Source organism: Ornithorhynchus anatinus, chromosome 2 (genome assembly GCF_004115215.2).
Source record: "Ornithorhynchus anatinus isolate Pmale09 chromosome 2, mOrnAna1.pri.v4, whole genome shotgun sequence".
Lineage (NCBI taxonomy): Eukaryota > Metazoa > Chordata > Mammalia > Monotremata > Ornithorhynchidae > Ornithorhynchus > Ornithorhynchus anatinus.
The window spans coordinates 57561764-57582315 of record NC_041729.1 but is presented as its reverse complement, the minus strand read 5'-3'; the positions used below and the strand labels follow the sequence as shown (position 1 = coordinate 57582315).

General features: G+C 44.3%; 1 non-coding gene across 1 annotated transcript; it reads left to right on the top strand.

The window, feature by feature from the left end:
• The first annotated feature begins 20081 nt into the window (after positions 1–20081).
• Positions 20082–20219, top strand: LOC114809267. Its single transcript, XR_003757055.1, has one exon. It is a non-coding gene; the product is annotated as a small nucleolar RNA SNORA7 (small nucleolar RNA).
• The last annotated feature ends 333 nt before the right edge of the window (positions 20220–20552 follow it).

The window sequence follows — 20552 nt, the reverse complement described above, 5'->3', positions numbered from 1 at the left end:
GATGAGTGGCATACCCAGGGTTAGAACCCAGGTTCTCTGACTTCTAGGCCTGTGAATTTTCCACTAGGCCTCCCTCCTCCTCCAGCTTCCTGGGATATGGCTTCCCAGGCCCCTGTCAGGGTAGGCTGCCCCTCACCAGGGGCTCTCCATCTCATACCTTGGGAGCCTCTTGCCTGTGCAACAGAGTGCCAGCCTGTCCTCCCTACTATCCCTTTCCCCATGGCTGGAAGTAGACTGAAGATAGCTTAAAGAACCTACCTATCTGGTTTGAGCTGGGACAGCAGATGTGGATTAGCAACCAAACTTTTCACCTCTTTAAACTTTCACTATCTTACTAAACTAAGGCAGCTTTCTGATTGGGACAGAGCATCTTAAGTATCTCAATTCTGCTCTTTTCCAACTTTCCACCTCATTTCCTCCTAATTTTGTTTCTTCCTTCTCTTTCCATTCAATTTATCTGAGGTATGAGGGGTAACTCTAAACTATTGCTCTTATTCTCTAGAAGGTCCTAAGCTTTCATTCATTCATTCATTCAATAATATTTATTGAGCACTTACTATGTGCAGAGCACTGTACTAAGCGCTTGGGATGAACAAGTTGGCAACAGATAGAGACAGTCCCTGCCGTTTGACGGGCTTACAGTCTAATCGGGGGAGATGGACAGACAAGAACAATGGCAATAAATAGAGTCAAGGGGAAGAACATCTCATAAAAACAATGGCAACTAAATAGAATCAAGGTGATGTACAATTCATTAACAAAATAAGTAGGGCAATGGAAATATATACAGTTGAGCGGACGAGTACAGTGCTGTGGGGAAGGGAAGGGAGAGGTGGAGGAGCAGAGGGAAAAGGGGAAAAAGAGGGTTTAGCTGCGGAGAGGTAAAGCGGGGGTGGCAGAGGGAGTAGAGGGAGAAGAGGAGCTCAGTCTGGGAAGGCCTCTTGGAGGAGGTGAGTTTTAAGTAGGGTTTTGAAGAGGGGAAGAGAATCAGTTTGGCTTTGAGTGCTTACCATCAGTGTCAACTTTCAACTTTGAGCAGGGGGTGAAATGGGGCAGGGATTTTAGGGAGATGGATATTGGAGAGATATGGCTTCTAAGAGCTCACAAGCCAGTAATTCACCATTTTGGATCTTTTTAGCCCTATCTAGAAACTATCAGGTCTTATCAGAAACCCAGGAGGAGTAAAACTGGGAATCCAGCTGAAACAGTTCTGAGGAATACTTCCCCAGTGCCCCAGTGGAGTTGGCCAACAGCGGAAAAGACAGGACTATTATTGGGGCATCCAAGGTGGCTATCTGAGGGCCTGGGGACGTTTCTTCATTGGCCTTACTTCCCCAAGGACTGCAGATCAACCTCCTTTCACAGTGAGCTATTATCTAGTTAACAACAGGACCTAGCGGAAAGAGCTGGGAATCAGAGGAGATGAGTTCTAATCCCAACTCTGCCACTTGCCTTCCGTGTGACCTATTTCTTTGTGTCTCAGTTTCCTCCTCTGTAAAATGGAGATTCAATACTTGTTCTCCCTATTACTTAGACTGTGAGTCTCATGAGGGGCAGGGGATGTATTCACCCTGATCATCTTGTATCTACTTAGTACAAAGCTTGAAGCAGCGTGGCTCAGTGGAAAGAGCACAGGCTTGGGAGTCAGAGGCCATGGGTTTGAATCCCACCTCTTCCACTTGTCAGCTGTGTGACTGTGGGCAAGTCACTTAACTTCTCTGTACCTCAGTTACCTCATCTGTAAAATGGGGATTAAGACTGTGAGCCTTATGTTGGACAACCTGATTATCCTGTAAATCTACCCCAGCACAGTGCTCTGCACATAGTAAGCACTTAACAAATACCAAAATAAAAAACCTTAAAATTAATATCTGGTATTGCTCTCACAACACTTCAGTGTCCATATTGGCAACCTGGAACACTCTCACCAGAAGCTTTGGGTGCTCTAATCCCAGTTAATCAATGAATAGTAGCACTCACTGTCTGAACACTTACTGAGTACAAAGCACTTGTAGTACGTAGTTAAGAGAAACGAGACACACATTCCCTGTACTCTAGAAGGTTACAATCTAATGGACACATGCCCCAGAGGCTCCTGGGATTTTAAGTCTCCAGCTACCCTCACCCACAACCCCACCCTGCATGCCTTTTCATGCCATGAATGCTGAGGAGTGGAACATCTGGAGAAGTGTGTCCTGAGACTTATGTCACGGTACCCAGTCTTTTCCTTCATCGGTGTCCCTGAAAATCTTTATGGTGGCCCTTGTCTGCTCTGTGTGAATTTCCACTTTTTGCCGACATTCACATTGTAAAGGATCCAAGTCAGAGGTAGGTGACTTGGAAACTGAGGAAATTGAGAATCAACACCATTTAGAAGTAGAATCAAAAATTTGCCATGAGAACTGGTAGAGAATATTTAATATGATCTACCTAAATGACATACAAATTATTGTGCTCATCCATTTGTGGCCCTCCTAATGACTGCATATAGATACCTGTGTCCCTTGGAAAGACCCCAGTGGAGACCCCTGACTTGGTCACTGCAAAGGGTTAGTCATCTTGCTCCAGACTGGCAACCAGAAACCTCAGCAAGGTAGTGGCCTCATGCGAGTGATCACCTTCCAGGACTTTTTGTGGCCTACCTCAGTCCATTTGTTGACATTATCATCCAAGAAGAGAATTGGTCATGAGAATCATGGCCCAGACAGCGCACAAGTTGAGCTTTTTTCTTGCTCCCTGCTAGGTGTCTCCGTGGGGATACTATTTCTCTACTGACATATTTCCAAACATAATGGAAAAAACTGGAGGGGAAAAAAACATCTATTACTGCTGAATAAATGAAAGTCTCCAGTGAAAGTCCCTGAGGCATTTTGGTTCCAACCTAATCTAATCCTTGTCTCTGTTTTGGGATCACGATCTCAATGAACATGCTGTCGGCCTGAATGTAGAAAGAAGCAAATGCACCCGAGCCAGAGAGTCTGAAGAAAGTGCACTAAAAGGCTCTCTCCCATGCCTTTCTCAGGCCTACTGGCTCTCTGGACTGCTGGCATTTTAGAAACTGGTAAATCTCTAGGACTTTCCTCATATCACTGAAAATCAAACAATCAATTAATGGTTTTATTGGGCATTTAACTATGTACCAACTACCTCCTAGAGATGGTCCAGCAGCCCAAACCCTAGGGAAAAATGAGAGCTGGACTTTTTTGCATTTTAGGAACAGAAAAAAAAGCATAGATCAGGTCAGAGTTCAGCCCCATATCATTTAGCAAACGAATCAGAGCAATCCCAGACCAAACCCAGTGTTAAAATGACCTAGAATCTTTTAAGTTGACTAATTCCCTGTCTGTGACAACCTCCCCCCCCCCCCCCCCCCCCCCCCCCCCCCCCCCCCCCCCCCCGGCCAAATAGGTATTAAACTCTAGATTGAGCTCACTGTGGGCAGGGAACAGAGTGTGGGCTGGTGGCTTAGGATTCAGAAGACCTGGGTACTAATTCAGGCTCCGCCAAGTGTCTGCTGTGAGACCTTGAAAAAGTCACTTAACTTCACTCTGCCTCAATTACATCATCTGTAAAATGTGGATTAAGACTGTGAGCCCCATGTGGGACATGGACTACATCCAACCTGATTAGCTGATTAGTACAGTGCCTGGCATATTGCAGGTGTTTACCATTAAAAAAAGGGAACAAGTCTACCAACTCTGCTGTATCGTACTCTCATAAGTGCTTAGAACTGTGCTTTGAACTCAGTAAGAGCTCAATGAATATGATTGATAAGGTTCTCTAGGATGAAAGCTCCTTGTGGCCAGGGAACACATGTACCAACTCTGTTATATTGTACTCTCCTAAGTGCTTAGTACAGTGCTCTGCACATAGCCAGTGCTCAATAAATACCACTGATTGATTGACTGATTGATTGACTGAAGGCAGGGATCATTGCTGCTAATTCTGCCATGTTCTCCGTAGCATTTAATACAGGGCTTAACACACTGTCAGCACTCAGTAAGTATCATTTATTGATTGGTGGATTTAAGGCAGGAATCATGACTGCTAACTCTACTGTGTTCTCCCCAGCACTTATTCTAGTGCTGTGAGCAACCAAATGCCCAGTAAATACTATGATTGATCTGAGGCAACAAACCAGTCATTTTTTCAGCAAGTGACATTACAGAAAAACAGAACACTACATTTAGTGTCTTTCATTTGGGATAGTGTTCCCTGTTAGGGTCCGCCTCAAAGAAGGCCCGATATGCTATCCCATTCCCATACAGAGTGAGTGCGAAGTATGAACCTTCCTACTGTACCAATCAAAAACTGTTCTCCGTTCTCCTGATCGGGGCAGGGAATTCTGGATAAACCAACCCCACATTAAAAGCACACATGTGGTACTACTAACTCCTTGACTGGTGCTGTCTGCCAAAGAAAACTGTTTCCTTTGACTTTGTATCACGTTCTATCCAGATAGACATATGTTGTTGGAAGGATGCTCCCTGATTCCTTAATGTGCTCTAGTCAAAACATGTAATGAAAATACACATTTTATAAGCACTTGGTGTAGGTTTGTTCCAATTAATAATTGCCCTAGACCAGGTAAACTTAGGGAAATTTTTATTGGATTTAAATTGAAGACAATCTTCTACAAATGAGAAAGCAAATTTCACAGTCCCAATACCCAGAAATGGCTTCTATTCCCCATGTCCCAGGCCTAGTCCAAGACATGGGAGATAAGAGTTGAAGGCCTAAACCCCTATTTCACAACAGAAATTAGTTTCTACCTGTAAATATAAATGACCAAAATTGTAGTCCTATTGTTATTTCCACAATATTGTTAAGGCAGACTTAAAAGATGGCACAGGTCCTTAGCTAAAGATATTTCTTTGTAGATATTTTACCTTAAAAAGGGCATTGAAACTACTAGCACTACTCAAACTATTCTGTACTTTTCATATCCATATCAATCAATTACATTATTTAAAAGTAAGTATATAAACCCCAGGAACTATGAGAAATAAACCCTGCACTGATGAAGGGAAAGGCTAGAAGCAGGAAGAATAGTCAGGATGTTAATGCAGTATTCTGAGTTGAAAAGGGTGTGAGCCAATAGAGAGGCCATAGGGTTGAAGAAGGAGCAGATCTGGGAAATATTATGGATGATTTAGTGACAGACTGGATATGAGAGGTGAAAGTCAGAGTGGAGTCAAAGATCACACTAACACTCTGAGCTACTGAGTCAAGGATGATAGTATTGTCAAACATATTGGGAACATTAAAAGGAGGACGAGATTTAAGAAGGGAAGATGAGGAGTTTAGTTCAGTTCAGCTCTAAAACAGATCTCTGTCGGGCACCCACAGTTAAAGACTAAAAGGAAGAAGGAGAGCAAGTCAAGTTGACTATGAAGGAGGGTCAGTGAGGTGTGAAGATTGATTCACCGATGCATCGATGAGGACCAGGAGAATCTAGCATCAGTGAAAGCAAAACTGAAAGACATTCTAGGAGAAGGGAGGAATCAGCAGTGTCAAGGGCAATCAAGAAAGTAGAATAGGATAGAGCAAAGTCTGTTACAGTTAACCCAAAGGAGATCATTGCAGACCTCCATGGGAGGTGTTTCAGAGTACAGAAAAGGGCAAAAACCAGATTGTAGAGGGTCATAGCAATTGGAGCTCAAGTGAATACTACTACTAATAATGATAACAATAATAATGATAATGGTATTTGCAAAATGCTTACTATGGGCCAAGAACTATATTAAACACTGAGCCCACACAAGCTGCTTTTTGGTGACTATTTGTGATCCCATGAACAACAAAAAGGCAGAGACTTTGAGACAGCACTGATGAGCTCTACCTGAGACAGGTGATTGCGGGCCTGTGGGGGTGGAGGATGGAGGGAGGGGTGCCTTTCTCTCCCTGTTCTACCCAGTAACAGGCTTGGACCAATCAATGACTGCCACATAAAACCACAGCTGCAGATAAAAGGCAGATAAAAGGCAGTTGCTTTGAATCGGGAAAGGGTACCTGGAGGTAGGAGATGCAGCAGCAAGAGAGTAGCTCTTGAAAGCAGAAAGAAGTATTGGCAGTGTGGACTAATTTGACCAGTGACTGGTATTGGACCCTTGGGAGAGTGGAGTGAGTGTGTGTATGTGTTCCTCCCTTGCATGGTGAAAAAGCTAAGTAAAAAACTTTCCACAGTAACCTTGATGATGAGAGGTGTGGTTTGACTTCTACTATGTATCACTGAGATTCCTCTGGTCTAGGAAAGTCCTGGCAGGACTGAGCCAGGGGCTCGTGACACAAATGGTGATGAGGATGGGATTTGAGGACCTTGGTCAGTATGGTCTGGTGTTTATGATGTCTTGGTTTGCTGGCTCTCTGGGTCACTTCATTCCTCTTCTGTTCTCTTATTGACCTTATGGAGTGCTGGGTATAGGTCACTCAGTGTTGGAATATAATAATAATAATGGTATTTGTTTGTTAAGAACTTACTTTGTGCCAAGCACTGTTCTAAGCCCTGAGATACAGTGTAATCAGGTTGACCCACTTGGTGCTCACAGACTCAATCCCTATTTTACAGATGAGGTAACTGAGGCACAGAGAAGTTAAGTGACTTGCCCATAGTCACACAGCTGTTAAGTGGCAGAGCCAGCATTAGAACCCATGACCTCTGGCTCCCAAGCTCATGCTCTTGCCACTAGGCCATGCTGTTTCCCTGTTATATTGTTATACCTGAACCCTGAACTTGGGGCTTGGGTCTGGTGGAAATACTATGTGTAAAGTTCTCCTTCTAGGAGAGGAGAAATCTACTAATGGCTCAAGCACCTGCTTCTGATAGTATGGCAACTGCTAAAGAAGTCGAATAAGCATCAAATGAAGCTGTTCAAGTAACTAAACTTCTCCTGAAAGTTAAATTGGGGAAAATCAACTAGACCCAGTTAGACACCATTGTCAGAGGTGGGTGTGACTGTGTTGATAATGAAGACATCTGATGAAGAGCCAGATGATGCTCACCCCACTTTAAGTGTTGCCCCAGTTGTGGTTACCAAGATGATGGGAAGGGGGCTCCCCACTCAGACATCGAGGAATTATACTGGGGCAGAATTAGCTGGATTAAGTCAGCGATTTCTGTAGGGGTGTTGGAGAGCCCATGCTGGAATGACTTCTCTAGAATTATGAAGATGGAGCGGCTTTATTCACCTTTACTGAAAAAGAAGCCCAGGGTGTAGGTGATTTGGGGATAAGGCCATGAGGACCTCTTTTCTAATCAAGAAACTCTATGGAATAAGATAACAACACTATAGGGAACCTACAAGGGCTCCAGGGAGATCTTACGCCCACAGACGGTGGAAAGACTTAGAAGAGGCACTACAGGGATTGTGATAGCTGGCTTTTAGCGTGTGTTATCTGGAGCCCATTTACAGCTGGGAAAAGTGTGACATAGAGGCTGAAAGAGTTTGACATAGAGGCTGAAGAAGTCCCCCTTAAGAAGGCAATGCTGAGGACCTTAGTTCAACTCTCCCAGGCTTCCCTCAGAGTACCCTGAAAAATGGCCTAACAGGAGTTGGGAAGGAAGCTGCAGTTGCCACTGCATTAAACCATCTAGCTGAGATGGATGAAATGCAGTTCTGGCTAATGGCATGGGAGAGGGTTTTCCTCCTTCCACTGGGTACAAGAAGAAGGGAGGCAGACAAGGATGGACACTTGCTGGCAGGCCCCAGTGATGTGCAGGCTCTGAACCACACCACAACATGGTATGGGATCAACTCCTGGAATTGGGAATATGAAGGCTAGAGATTAATAGGCTCCCCACTCAGTCTTAGAAGGAATTATCCGGATCCTAACACTAGGGAAGAGAAGAAAAGGGGGAAAAACCCAGATGATAAACATCCAGGATCTAGGCCACCCTCTCCTCCTGTTCTCCCCTGCCTTAGCCTAGTAGACAAAGTTAGGGAGACCACGGGGAGGACTCCCAGATACCTGGGAGTGCTCAAGATGACCATTGGTCATGAATCAAACTCCGGGAATAGTTTTTCCTGAAGTTCCAGACATGAAATGTATTGGCTTATATTTGTACTAATGATGGAAAAAGTTGAAGTTGCAGGGACCCAATCAGCCTGTATGAACCAGACCTCTTTCATTCATTCAATAGTATTTATTGAGCACTTACTATGTGCAGAGCACTGTACTAAGTGCTTGGAATGTACAAATCGGTAACAGACAGTCCCTGCCCTTTGATGGGCTTACAGTCTAATTGGGAGGGACAGACAAGAACAATGGCAATAAATAGAATCAAGGTGATGTACATCTCACTAACAAAATAAAAAGGGTAATGAAGATATATACAGTTGAGCGGATGAGAACAGTGCTGAGGGGATGGGACGGGAGGGGGGAGGAGCAGAGGGAAAAGGGGGAGAAGAGGGTTTAGCTGTGAAGAGGTGAAGGGAGGATAGAGGGAGCAGAGGGAAAAGGGGAGCTCAGACTGGGAAGGCCACTTGGAGGAGGTGAGCTTTAAGTAGGGTTTTGAAGAGGGGAAGAGAATTAGTTTGGAGGTGAGGAGGGAGGGTGTTCCAGGACCACGGGAAGACGTGGCCCAGGGGTCGACGGCAGGATAGGTGAGAACGGGGTATGGTGAGGAGGTGGGCGGCAGAGGAGCAGAGCGTGCGGGGAGGGCAGTAAAAAGAGAGAAGGGAGGAGAGGTAGGAAGGGGCAAGGTGATGGAAAGCCTTGAAGCCTAGAGTGAAAAGTTTTTTTTGTTTTGTGCAGAGGTTGATAGGCAACCACTGGAGGTTTTTAAGAAGGGGAGTGACATGCCCAGAGTGTTTCTGCAGGAAGATGAGCCAGGCAGTGGAGTGAAGAATAGACTGGAGCGGGGAGAGAGAGGAGGAAGGGAGATCAGAGAGAAGGCTGACAAAGTAATCTAGCCGGGATATTACGAGAGCTTGTAGCAGTAAGGTAGCTGTTTGGGTAGAGAGGAAAGGGCAGATCTTGGCGATATTGTAAAGGTGAGACCGGCAGGTTTTGGTGATAGATTGGATGTGTGGGGTGAACGAGAGAGCCAAGTCAAAGATGACACCGAGGTTGCGGGCCTGAGAGACGGGAAGGATGGTCGTATCATCCACAGTGATAGGGAAGTCAGGGAGAGGACAGGGCTTTGGAGGGAAGATGAGGAGCTCAGTTTTGGTCATGTTGAGTTTTAGGTGGCAGGCAGACATCCAGGTAGAGACGCCTTGGAGGCCGGAGGAGATATGAGCCTGAACAGAAGGGGAGAGGACAGGGGCAAAGATGTAGACCTGTGCCTTGGACCCCATTCCCGCTCACCTTATAAAAACCATCGCCCCTGCCCTCCTCCCCTCCTTAACTTCTTTCTATCACCACTCACTCTCCAGTGGCTTCTTCCCCTCTGCCTTCAAACATACCCATGTCTCCTCCATTCTAAAATAACCCTCTCTCGACCCCACTTCCCCTTCCAGTTATCACCCTACTCCCTACTACCCTTCTTTTCCAAGATCCTAGAACGAGTCATCTACACTCGCTGCTTAGAATTCCTTAACTCCCACTCTCTCCTGGACCCCCTCCAATCTGGCTTCCATCCCCTCCACTCTACCCGAGACTGCTCTCTCTAAATTCACCCATGACCTCCTTCTTGCCAAATCCAGTGGCTGCTACTCTATTCTAATCCTCCTTGACCTCTCAGCTGCCTTTGACACTGTCGACCATCCCCTTCTCCTCCACACCTTATCTCACCTTGGCTTCACAGACTCCGTTCTCTCCTGGTTCTCCTCATCTCTCTGGCCGGTCATTCTCAGTCTCCTTCGCAGGCTCCTCCTCCCCCTCCCATCCTCTAACTGTTGGGGTTCCTCAAGGGTCAGTTCTTGGCCCTCTCCATGTGCACTCACTCCCTCAGTGAACCTCTTGCACTTCAACCTGCTGCCATCCTTGATGAAGAGAGGTTTCCTGTTGATGACCTGCAACTATCTCCGTTCGGTTAAGTACCAAAGGGATTGTGTAAATGTGTTAACTTCCTTGTCTATGTAAGAGTGTATATAGAAGTGTGGTGAGCTGAACTGGCCAGGCTGATGGAATAGTTTCAGAGTGTAATGTGCATGGTGAAATTCCTAAAAAGAAAGCTGGGTAGCTCCACCATTCAGGAGTTATCACTTTAGAAGGGAATTTGTGTTGGGGAAGGCATCTCCCTTTGTTTGACAAGAGAATTGCCATTGTTCTTGTCTGTCTGTCTCCCCCAATTAGACTGTAAGCCCGTCAAAGGGCAGGGACTGTCTCTATTTGTTACCGATTTGTACATTCAAAGTGCTTAGTTCAGTGCTCTGCACATAGTAAGCGCTCAATAAATACTATTGAATGAATGAATGAATCTCCCTCAAGCAAATGAAAACTCTCCTTATTGTGAAATGTGGATCTTCTGATAGGGAGCATTTGATTAGGTGTGAGGTCTAGTGGCAAGAGCATGGACTTGGGAGTCAGAGGACGAGAGTTCTAATCCCGGCTCCACCACTTGTCTAATGTATGAGCTTGGACAAGTCATTTAACTTCTCTGTGCCTGTTACCTCACCTGTAAAATGGTGATTAAGACTGTGAGCCCCATGTAGGACAACCTGATTACCTTGTATCTACCTTAGAGCTTAGAACAGTTCTTGGCACAAATTAAGTACTTAACAAACAAATACCATTATTATAAGGTGCAAAAATATAAGAGGTAAGAGAAGAGAATTACCTCTCTCTCTCTCTCTCTCTCTCTTTCTCCTCCCCTGCCCCCACCAGGGGCTGCACCTCTAATCTAACTAAGAGGTCTATAAACCTGTTAGGAAGTATCACCTTAATTGCCATCCAGGTAAAAAAAACAGTTTGAGCAAAAAACCCTGCTTTTGAGAGATTGATCACTGAGTTAAAAATGTGCCATTTGGGGTGGTGGGGCGGAGGGGGAGGATTATGCCTATATGCCAATACAAGGATTGGAGTTTAATTGTAGAAAAATAGTTTTACTAAATGATGTTGCCGGGTTCCTAATCTATGGCTGAGATTGTAACTCCCTAGATTTTAGCCCAGCAGGACACACTGACTTGAAGACAGGGCCTACGGCTCAGCTGCTTCACAAGCACCTGTCTTGACTCCAAACTGTGAAAGGAAAATAGTATCAACTGTGGTATTTAAGCACTTAGTATATGCTGAGCACTATTCCAAATGCTGGGGTAGTTACAGGGTAATCAGACTTGTCCCACATGGGGCTCACATTTTTTAATCCCCATTTTTACAGATGAGGTAACTGAGGCACAGAGAAGTTGTGACTTGCCCAAGATCACACAGCAGACAAGTGGCAGAAGGGAGATTAGAACCCATGACCTCTGACTCCCAAGCCTGTGCTCTCTACATGTTCCCACCAGAAGACCTAGTCCCTAGAGGATTTTGGTACCCATGTCTGGGTAGAGATGAACCACAAACTATAAAAGTTGGAAAAAAAAAAGTGTTAATTGGGTTTCTGTTCATTGACAATTGTGGGTAATTAGAAATCAATTGTGAATCTCATAGAATCCCACATGTTGTTGCTGTGCCAGGAACTATACCAAGCACTGGGATAGATACTAGATGAGCAGGTCCCACATGGTGCTCACAGGCAAAGTAGGAGGGAGAGCATGTATTGAATCCCCATTTTAATAATAGGTATGGTATTTGTTAAGCACTTATTCAATCATATTTGAATACTTATGTGCAGAGTACTGTACTAGCCTCTTGGAAAGTACAGTTCTGCAATAGAGACAATCCCTGCCCAAACTGGGTTTACAATCTAGAAGTAAATCAAATTGACTCCCACTCTCTCCTGGACCCCCTCCAATCTGGCTTCCATCCCCTCCACTCTACCCGAGTTGATCTACAATCAAAACAAGTAAATGGGCATCAATACAAATAGAATTATAGACATATACACATCAAAACAAGTAAGCAGGTATCAATACAAATAGAATTATAGATATACATTTATACATAAATGCTATGGGGTGGGGGAGGAGCACAAAGGGAGCAAATTGAGGTGAAGCAGAAGGGAAGAGGAACTAAGGGAAAAGGGGGGCTTAATATGGGAAAGCCTCTTGGAGAAGGTGAGCCTTCAGTAGGGCTTTGAAGTAGGAAGAGAGTATATTGTTTGGCAGATTTGAGGAGGGAGGGTGTTCCAGGCCAGAGATAGGATGTGAGACAGGGGTCATTGGTGGGACAGGAGAGATCGAAGCACAGTGAGAAGATTAGCACCAGAGGAGGGGACTGTGTGAGCTAGGTTGTAGAAGGAAAGAAGGGAGGTGAGGTAAGGGGCAAGGAGATGAAGAGCTTTGAAGCCAATAGTGAGGAGTTTGTTCGCTATGGAGGTTGATAGGCAACCACTGGAGACTTTTGAAGAGGGAAGTGACATGCCCAGAACGTTTCTATAGAAAGATAATCCGGGCATCAGAGTGAAGTATGGACTGAAGGACCAAGCACTGTACTAAGCACTGGGGTGGATACAAGCAAATCAGGTTGAACAGAGTCCCTGTCCCACATGGGTTTCACAGTCTTAACCCCCATTTTACACATGAGGGAAGTAAGGCACAGAGAAATGTATTGCCCAGGGTCACACAGCAAACAAGTAGGGGAGGCAAGATTAGAACCTAGCTCCCTGACTCCCAGGCTCATTTTCCAGTGAAGGCATTAGGTGTCTCTATGTAATCAGTTAAAGAGTTTGGGGACCATCTTGTACTGTAAAGAGAAGAGAGTAGATAGGGAGTAAGTTTTTTTTTTTTTTTTTTTTTTTTTAGATGTGTGAAGGGGATTGGGATTCAGACCAGGAAGAACTTAACATTTTTACAGCAGGTGGGAGACCTTCTCTCAAAAGACAGCTGGAAGAAGGGGATTAAGGAAATGGAAACAGAGTGTTGAGGAGATTGTATAGAAGTTCATATCTGATGGCTTCTATTTTGCCAAGGAGATAGAGGCTTTGGGGGCTTCTCGGGGGGAGTCTGTGAGGGTTTTAATCACAAGAGGCCATGAGGGAAGGGAGGCCATGAAGAGCAAATAAAAGGGTAGAATTAAAACAATTATTAATGGACAAAATGAAGTAACTATGGAGAAAATGCTTTAGATTGCTACATTGTAATAAAAAATTATGGAATTTAAGTGCTTATTCTATGCCAAGAAGTCTACTAAGTTCTGGACTAAATACAAGAAAATCAGGTTGGATACAGTGTCTCACAGAACAAATATTTACTCCCCATTTTACAGATGAGGAAAATGAGGCCAAGAGAAGTTGAGTGGCTTGCCCAAGGTCATATAGCAGGCAAATGGAAGAGCCAGGATTAGACTCAGGTCCTCTAATTCCCAGCCTCAAGCTCCTTCCACTAAGTAACACTGCTTCTCACTTTGTATGCAGAAATTCAAGGTATTATGAAGTGGAAGAGGACTGTTCGGCTTATGGATTCCTGCCAACAGCTCTCATCTTCACTAGTGCAGAAAGCAAACTGGGAGTGATCCAGTGTCATGATTGTGTGAGAGCAGTGGAGGGATAAGGGAGTGAGGAGTTGCAATCAATGGAGAGGGTAATATTGATGGTAGGCATCTAGGGAGGGGGGATTGTTAGAAGATTTAGGAGTGGCAGAACAATTTGGAATAGGTGGAGAGTGTAGACATTAAATCATTCAGTGTTATTTATATTAACTTCTATCTCCCCCTCTAGACTTTAAACTCACTGTGGGCAGGGAATGTTGTGTTGTCCCAAGAGCTTAGCACAGATTTCTGCACACAGTAATGACTCAGTAATGGTCACTTACTGAGTGACTGGTACTTTCTGAGCACTGACGTTTTTGCAGGGCACTGTGTCAAGCACTTTGAAGAGTACAATACAATTAGTATCTACAATCCCTGCCCTAAAGGATTTTACGGTGTGAAATACATTACAGCAACTGATTATAAGTCTATGCACATAAAATGCTGTGGGGGCTGGGGATGGGGGTACCTAGACTGTAAGCTCCTTGTGGACAGGGAATGTGTATGTTGTTGCGCACTCTCCCATGTGCTGACTACAGTGGTCTGCGCACAGGAAGTGCTCGATAAATACGATTGAATTAATTGAATGAATGCATAAGTGCTTAGGAAGTGGGAATAAGTGCGTGAGTGAGACAGATGGGAAGAAAAATAGCATTGGGAGATGAGATCTTAGTCCAGGGAAGGCTTTCTGGGCAGATAAGATTTCAGGGAGGCTTTGAAAGTGGGGAGAATGTAGGTCTGTCAAATACACAGGGGGAGGGAGTTCCAGGAAAGAGGGAGAGAATGAGCAAGGGGCTTTCAGCAACTGAAGCAAGAGTGAAGAGCAGTGAGTAGAGTAGTATTGGAAGAATGAAGTGTGTGGGCTGGGTTAAAGTGAGAGAGCATCAAGGATAAGTATTGTGGAGAGAGCTGATTTGGTGCCTTGAGTCCTATGGAGAGGAGTTTCTGGTAGCACACTAGGAGATTATTATTTGAGTGTGGCAAATCAAAGTTGGGGAGTTTGGAAGCAGAGGAAGGTAGAGTAATTTTAAAATCCAGCATATGTCTGCTGGCAGGTGGGGTCAGAGGCAAGAGTAAACTTGATTTGGGCAGAGAGCATGTCTGCCAACTCTGTTTATGTTGTACTCTCCCAAGTACTTAGTAAGGTGCTCTGCATACAGTAAGTGCTCAATAAATATGATTGACTGAGAGGCATCGGTTTTAGTATGGGAGCAGGCAGCCGGGGAATTCATTCAATCATATTTACTGAGGGGTGGAGTGCTAAGTGCTTGAATTGGCAAATATCAACAATGTGGATGTTGAGGTCCCAGAGCGTCAATGGAGATGGAGGGGTTGTGAAGAGGCAGAGGTAGGTGGACCAAGTATAGTAGCTGGGTTAACACAGTGCTTAGTCCATTCATGGTTTTTCCACTGCAAAGCATCTGGTGGATGCAAAGGTCCGAAAGAAGGAAGGTCCTCCAGGAAAAAGCATTCCTGCTCAGTAGAGAGGCTGCCTGGACCGATGCAGTAGCCAGAGACAGATCCAAAAGCCTATGTGTTGGTGGAATAGTTCAATTGTCCCTGGAATGGGAGCTGCAAAAAATCAGATGCAGCCAGTACACTGAGAGGGTGGAAATGTAAAAGAAAAAAAAAGTGATATAGAACAAAACCCTATTGGAAAACCAAACTAATAGGTGTTTCTGGTGAAATTAATTAAAACAAAACAATAATATAGTATTTGTTAGGCACTTACTACATGCCAGACACTGTACTAAGTCCTGTACCACATGGGGAATCAGCTCACATTACCCAAGTGGGACTTACCTCATCTCAGCTCAAAGGAGCATGTCTAATGGTTAGAGCGGTATCCTGGAGGGCAAAAAGGACCAGAGTTTTAACCCTGACTCTGCCACTTGTGTGCTGTGAGATTTTGTGCAAGTCACTTAACTTCTCAGTGGCCTCATCTATAAAATGGGGATAAAGACTGTGAGCCCTTTATGGGATAGAAACCCATTTGCTTGGATCCATCCCAGCACGTAGGGTAGTACCTAGAATATAGTAAACAGTAAACAAATACCACAGTTATTATTAGTCTTCATTCTCTTAATAATAATGATGGTCTTAGTGCTTACTCTGTGCCAGGAACTAAGTGCTGGGATAGATATAGAATAATTGGGTTAGATGCAGTCCCTGTCCCACACAGGGCTCACAGTCTTAATCCCCATTTTACAGATGAGGTAACTGAGGTACAAAGAAGCAAACTAACTTGCCCAAAATCACACAACAGACAAGTAGTGGAACTGGGATTAGAACCCACAACCTTCTGACTCCCAGGCCCATGCTCTATCCTCTCATGGCTCCAGGGAGGCCAAGAATTTAATGTCAAAACAGGTCCCTAAACACCATATCATCCCCTTTGGGGCAGCTGGTTGCAACTTTTCCAGATCTTGTTTTCAGCCAGCGGTGACAAATATTTTACCCATTTATCTGTGGTGACCTTAGTGAAGCTCCCTGATAAGTGACAATCTGGGGCAAGTTTCCTTTCTCCAGTCAAATTTGGCAGGAATCCCATGAAAGTAGAGAGCTGTTTTTTTAAAAGTGAAATTGCATTGCAGAGTTGCCAAGGGGTCAAAGATGATGGTACTGAGAGATTGAGAAGCTGTCACGTTAGTGGAGCATAATAGAATTTTTATACATTTTTCTGCCATATTGAGTGTACACATTTTCTTGAAAACATAATCAGGCAATTAGGGAACAATTTTCTGACAACACAGGCTTGTTTGGACTAGGTTTATCGCATTATCCAGGATGTGGTTTATGCCCATGTTGGTTGCTTTGGGATGGGTAAGCCCTACATAGTAAGGCTTCTTCATTGTGAGGTTTCTTAAGAATTTAACCCTCATGTCATGGGAGAATTGGAGGTATTCACTAGCCTGATCCTGGGAAGTAGCATGGTCTAGTGAAAAGGGTATGGGCCTGGAAGTAAAAAGGATCTGGGTTCTAATTCCAGCTCCTTCACTTTTTATTTATGGTACTTGTTAAGCTGCTTACTATGTGCATAATACCGCACTAAGTATTGGGGTAGACACAAGATAATTAGGTTAAACAGAATACCTGTACCAATTAGAGCTCACAGTCTTAATCCCCATTTTACAGCTAAGATAACTGAGGCACAGAAAAGTTAAGCTATTTGACCAAGGTCACACAGCAGACAAGTGGCAGACCTTGGATTAGAACTCAGGTCCTCTGACTCCCAGGCCCATTCTCTTTTCATTAGGTCACACTGTTTCTCACACTTGCCTGCTGTGTTTCCCCCAACTGTAAAATGAGGATTCAATACCTGTTCTCCCTTCAACATAAACTATGCCCTATAAGGGACAGGGATTGTTGGACCTGATTGATTTGTATCTATCCCTGCACACAAAACAGTGCTTGACACATAGTAAGTACCTAAGAAATACCATAAAACACCCACCATAGTTCATAATTTTAAAGGATGTCAATCATATTTATTGAACTTATTCTGTGCAGATCACTGTACTAAGGACTTGGGAAAGTACAATATAACAATACAATAGAAATTTTTCCTGCTCACAATGAACTTACAGTCTAGAAGATGGTAAAAGGATATTCAGTGATGAGCCACAGGGCCTGGGGCAGATAAGTCTTGTCTTTATGCCATCAGGTTGCTTCCGACCCATAGCGACACCATGGACACATCTCTCCCAGAAGGGCCCACTCTCCATCTGCAGTCGTTCTGGAAGTGTATCCAGAGTTTTCTGGATAACAATACAGAAGTGGTTTACCATTGCCTCCTTCCATGCAGTAAACTTAAGTCTCCACTCTCGACTCTATGCTTTAGACTACCTAAAGTCTATGCTTTAGTCTACGCTTTAGACTACCAGTCCCATGTGGGACTGTGTCCATTATTTCACATCTATCCCCAACCTTTACTACAGAGCTTGTAAGGGGAATAGTAAGCATTTCACAAATACCATAACTATTATTATAGAACATGCTTCCAGAAAGTTAGTGACTGACAGCAGAGAGGTTTGGCCAGGCTTTCCTCCCTGTATATACTCAAATAACTTTAAGTTCCAGCAAGCTTTTGGGATTTTTTTTTTCAGCAACCTGATAGATCCCAACACACAAGTTATAGTCATCAGTTAATATATGTAGTGATAGTATTTATAAGTGCTTAATATGTGCCAAGGACTGTATTAAGCTAATCAGGTCAGATGTGGTCCCTGTCCCAAATAGGCTCACAGTTGAAGTTGGGGAGAGAATAGGCATTTATTCCCATTTTTACAGGTGTGGACATTGAGGCACAGTTAAAGATAATGCACCAAATAACCAGAGGAACTATGATTAGAACACAGCTCCTCTAGGTCCCAAGTCCAGGATCTGCTTCTTTGTGGTCCACACTGATTCTTTAAGCATAAAGGGTGAGCATTTGTTTTTCAAGGGTACAAAAGAAAAAATTTGGATACCAAATCTCCTTACCCTAAAACTATGAGAGTAACAAAGTAGTTGAACTTCCTGTATTCAAAGCCTATATATTTCCATCCCAGGGCTCTCTCCTTGGGCAGTTCCCATCAGCATCTTGAAGCATCATTCACCACAGACACTCTCTTAGGGAAGCATTCAATCAGTCAGTGGTATTTATTTAGTACTTTCTGTTTGCAGAGCACCCTACTTAGTGTTTTGGAAATAATAATAAAATAGTAACGATGATATTTGTTAAGCCCCTCTTATGTGCCAGGCACTGTTCTAAGCCCTGAGGTAGATACAAGGTAATCAAGTTGTCCCATGTGGGGCTCACAGTCTTAAACCCCATTTTACAAATGAGGTAACTGAGGCACAGAGAAGCCTTGCCTTGCTTGCCTTGCCCAAGTGACTTGCCCAAAGTCACAAAGCTAAGTGGCAAAGCCAGCATTAGAACCCAAGACCTCTGACTCCCAAGCCTGGGCTCTTTCCACTAAGCCACACTGCTTCAGAAAGACTGCAGTAGACTAAGTAGTCATGATTGCAGCCCTTAAGGAGCTTACAATCTAGAGGAGGAAACAGACCTTAGAATATAAGAACATGTTTTTAAATATTGTGAGGGTGGAGGTGGATTGAATGCCCAAGTGCTCAGCAGATACAGACTCAAGTACATAGGTGACCCACTAAGGAGGGAAAATAGAATGGGGAAATGAGATACCTGTCAAGGAAGACTTCCTGGAGAAGATATGCTTTTGGTAGGGGTTGGAAGATGCAGAAAGTGCTGGTATGTCACATTTGAAGAAACAGCATGGCCTAATGGATAGAGCACAGGCAAATGAGACAGAGACCTGAGTTCTAATTCTGGTGCTGACACTTTTCTGCTGTGTGAGCTCGGGCAAGTCACTTCTGTGGTGAGCCCACAACAAGCTGCCTTAGTAGTGACTGTTGGTGATCCTGTCAACAACAACAAGGAAAAGGCTATTGAAGGTTCTGATGGGCTCTACCTGAGAGAGGTGATTGCCGATCTGTGGGGGCAGAGCCTGGAGGGAAACATGGCCTTCTCTCTCTGTTCTACCTGGTAAGGGGCCTGGACCAATCAATGACTGCCACATGGAACTACAGCTGTGATGTCTAAGGCAGATAAAAAGTGCTCTCTCTGGCAGGCAGAGGGAAGTGTCTGGAACAGAGTTTGTAGAGAAGAAGCAGCAGGAGAGGAGCAGCATTCAAACAGCAGAAGGCAGCTGCACTTGGAAGCAGAACCAAGAAGCATTGGCAGAATGGATTCCCTTGACCAGCAGACTGGTAATGGACCCTTGGTGGAATAAGTGAGTGCATGTATGTGTCATTCCCTTGTACACTGGTGAAACTAAGTTAAAAAAAAACCTTTCCACAGTAACCTTTGTGGCATGGTTTGATTCCACTATGTGTCACTGAGACTCCCCCCCGATCCAGGAAAGTCCTGGTTGGTATGAGACAGGGGGCTCGTGACCATTTCACTTCTCTGTCCCTCAGTTACCTCATCTGTAAAATGAGGATTTAATATTGTGAGCCCCATGTAGGACATGAACTGTTTCCAACCTGATTAGCCTGTATATATCCCAGTGCTTAGCTCAGTCCCTGACACATAGTAAACGCTTGAAAAATATGAAGGCTGAGAATGTTGCATGCAGGAGGGAGGGCATGATTACTACATTATCAAAATGCAGATATTTTAATGTTAGAGGATCAAAGTGTGTGGGTTGGATCATAGTGGATCTAGAGGTAGAAGATATGGGAGAAAAGGTAGATTTGATCACTCAAGAACTAACAGGTTTCAGACTTTCCATATATGCCTAAAAATCACACTTTCTCCTTCTGATTTATTCCATATAAAATTATTTTTCCCCTGTTGGCTAGTACATGCCCCCTTTCTGCCAATCTTCCTCTGATTGGTTTTCCACTCAGCAAGTAACAGAACTTGTTGATAGTGTTAACTTCCACTGCTCTCTCTCTTTATGAAATTTCCTTTGAGGAAGTTTTCAAAAGCCCTTGGTTACTGTTTCACAACTATCAGCTCACTTGACATAGTCACCCAAACTAGGATTTGGATCTTCCTAATTCCACAGTCCCTCTCAGGGTGGCACCTGGAAAGTTTCTAATACTCTATCAGTCTCAACTATGGAAGGGAGAGTCAAGCAGAGGCCTACCCATTCCATTCCTAGCTTGGCCAGTGGCTAGTGAGTAGAAGGCAATCTGCTACAAATCAAAACTCACCCATGCTGGGCAGCAGCGGCATGGGAGAGAGTTGAGGGAAGAAACTCAAGTTGATTGTGCAGAAGGAGGCAGTAGTAAACCACTTCTATATTTTTACTAAGAAAACTCTGTGGATACACTACCGGAATGATTGCAGATGGAGATGGGGCGTTCTGGGAGAGATAATAATAATGTTGGTATTTGTTAAGCGCTTACTATGTGCCGAGCACTGTTCTAAGCGCTGGGGTAGACATAGGGGAATCAGGTTGTCCCACGTGGGGCTCACAGTCTTAATCCCCATTTTACAGATGAGGGAACTGAGGCACAGAGAAGTTAAGTGACTT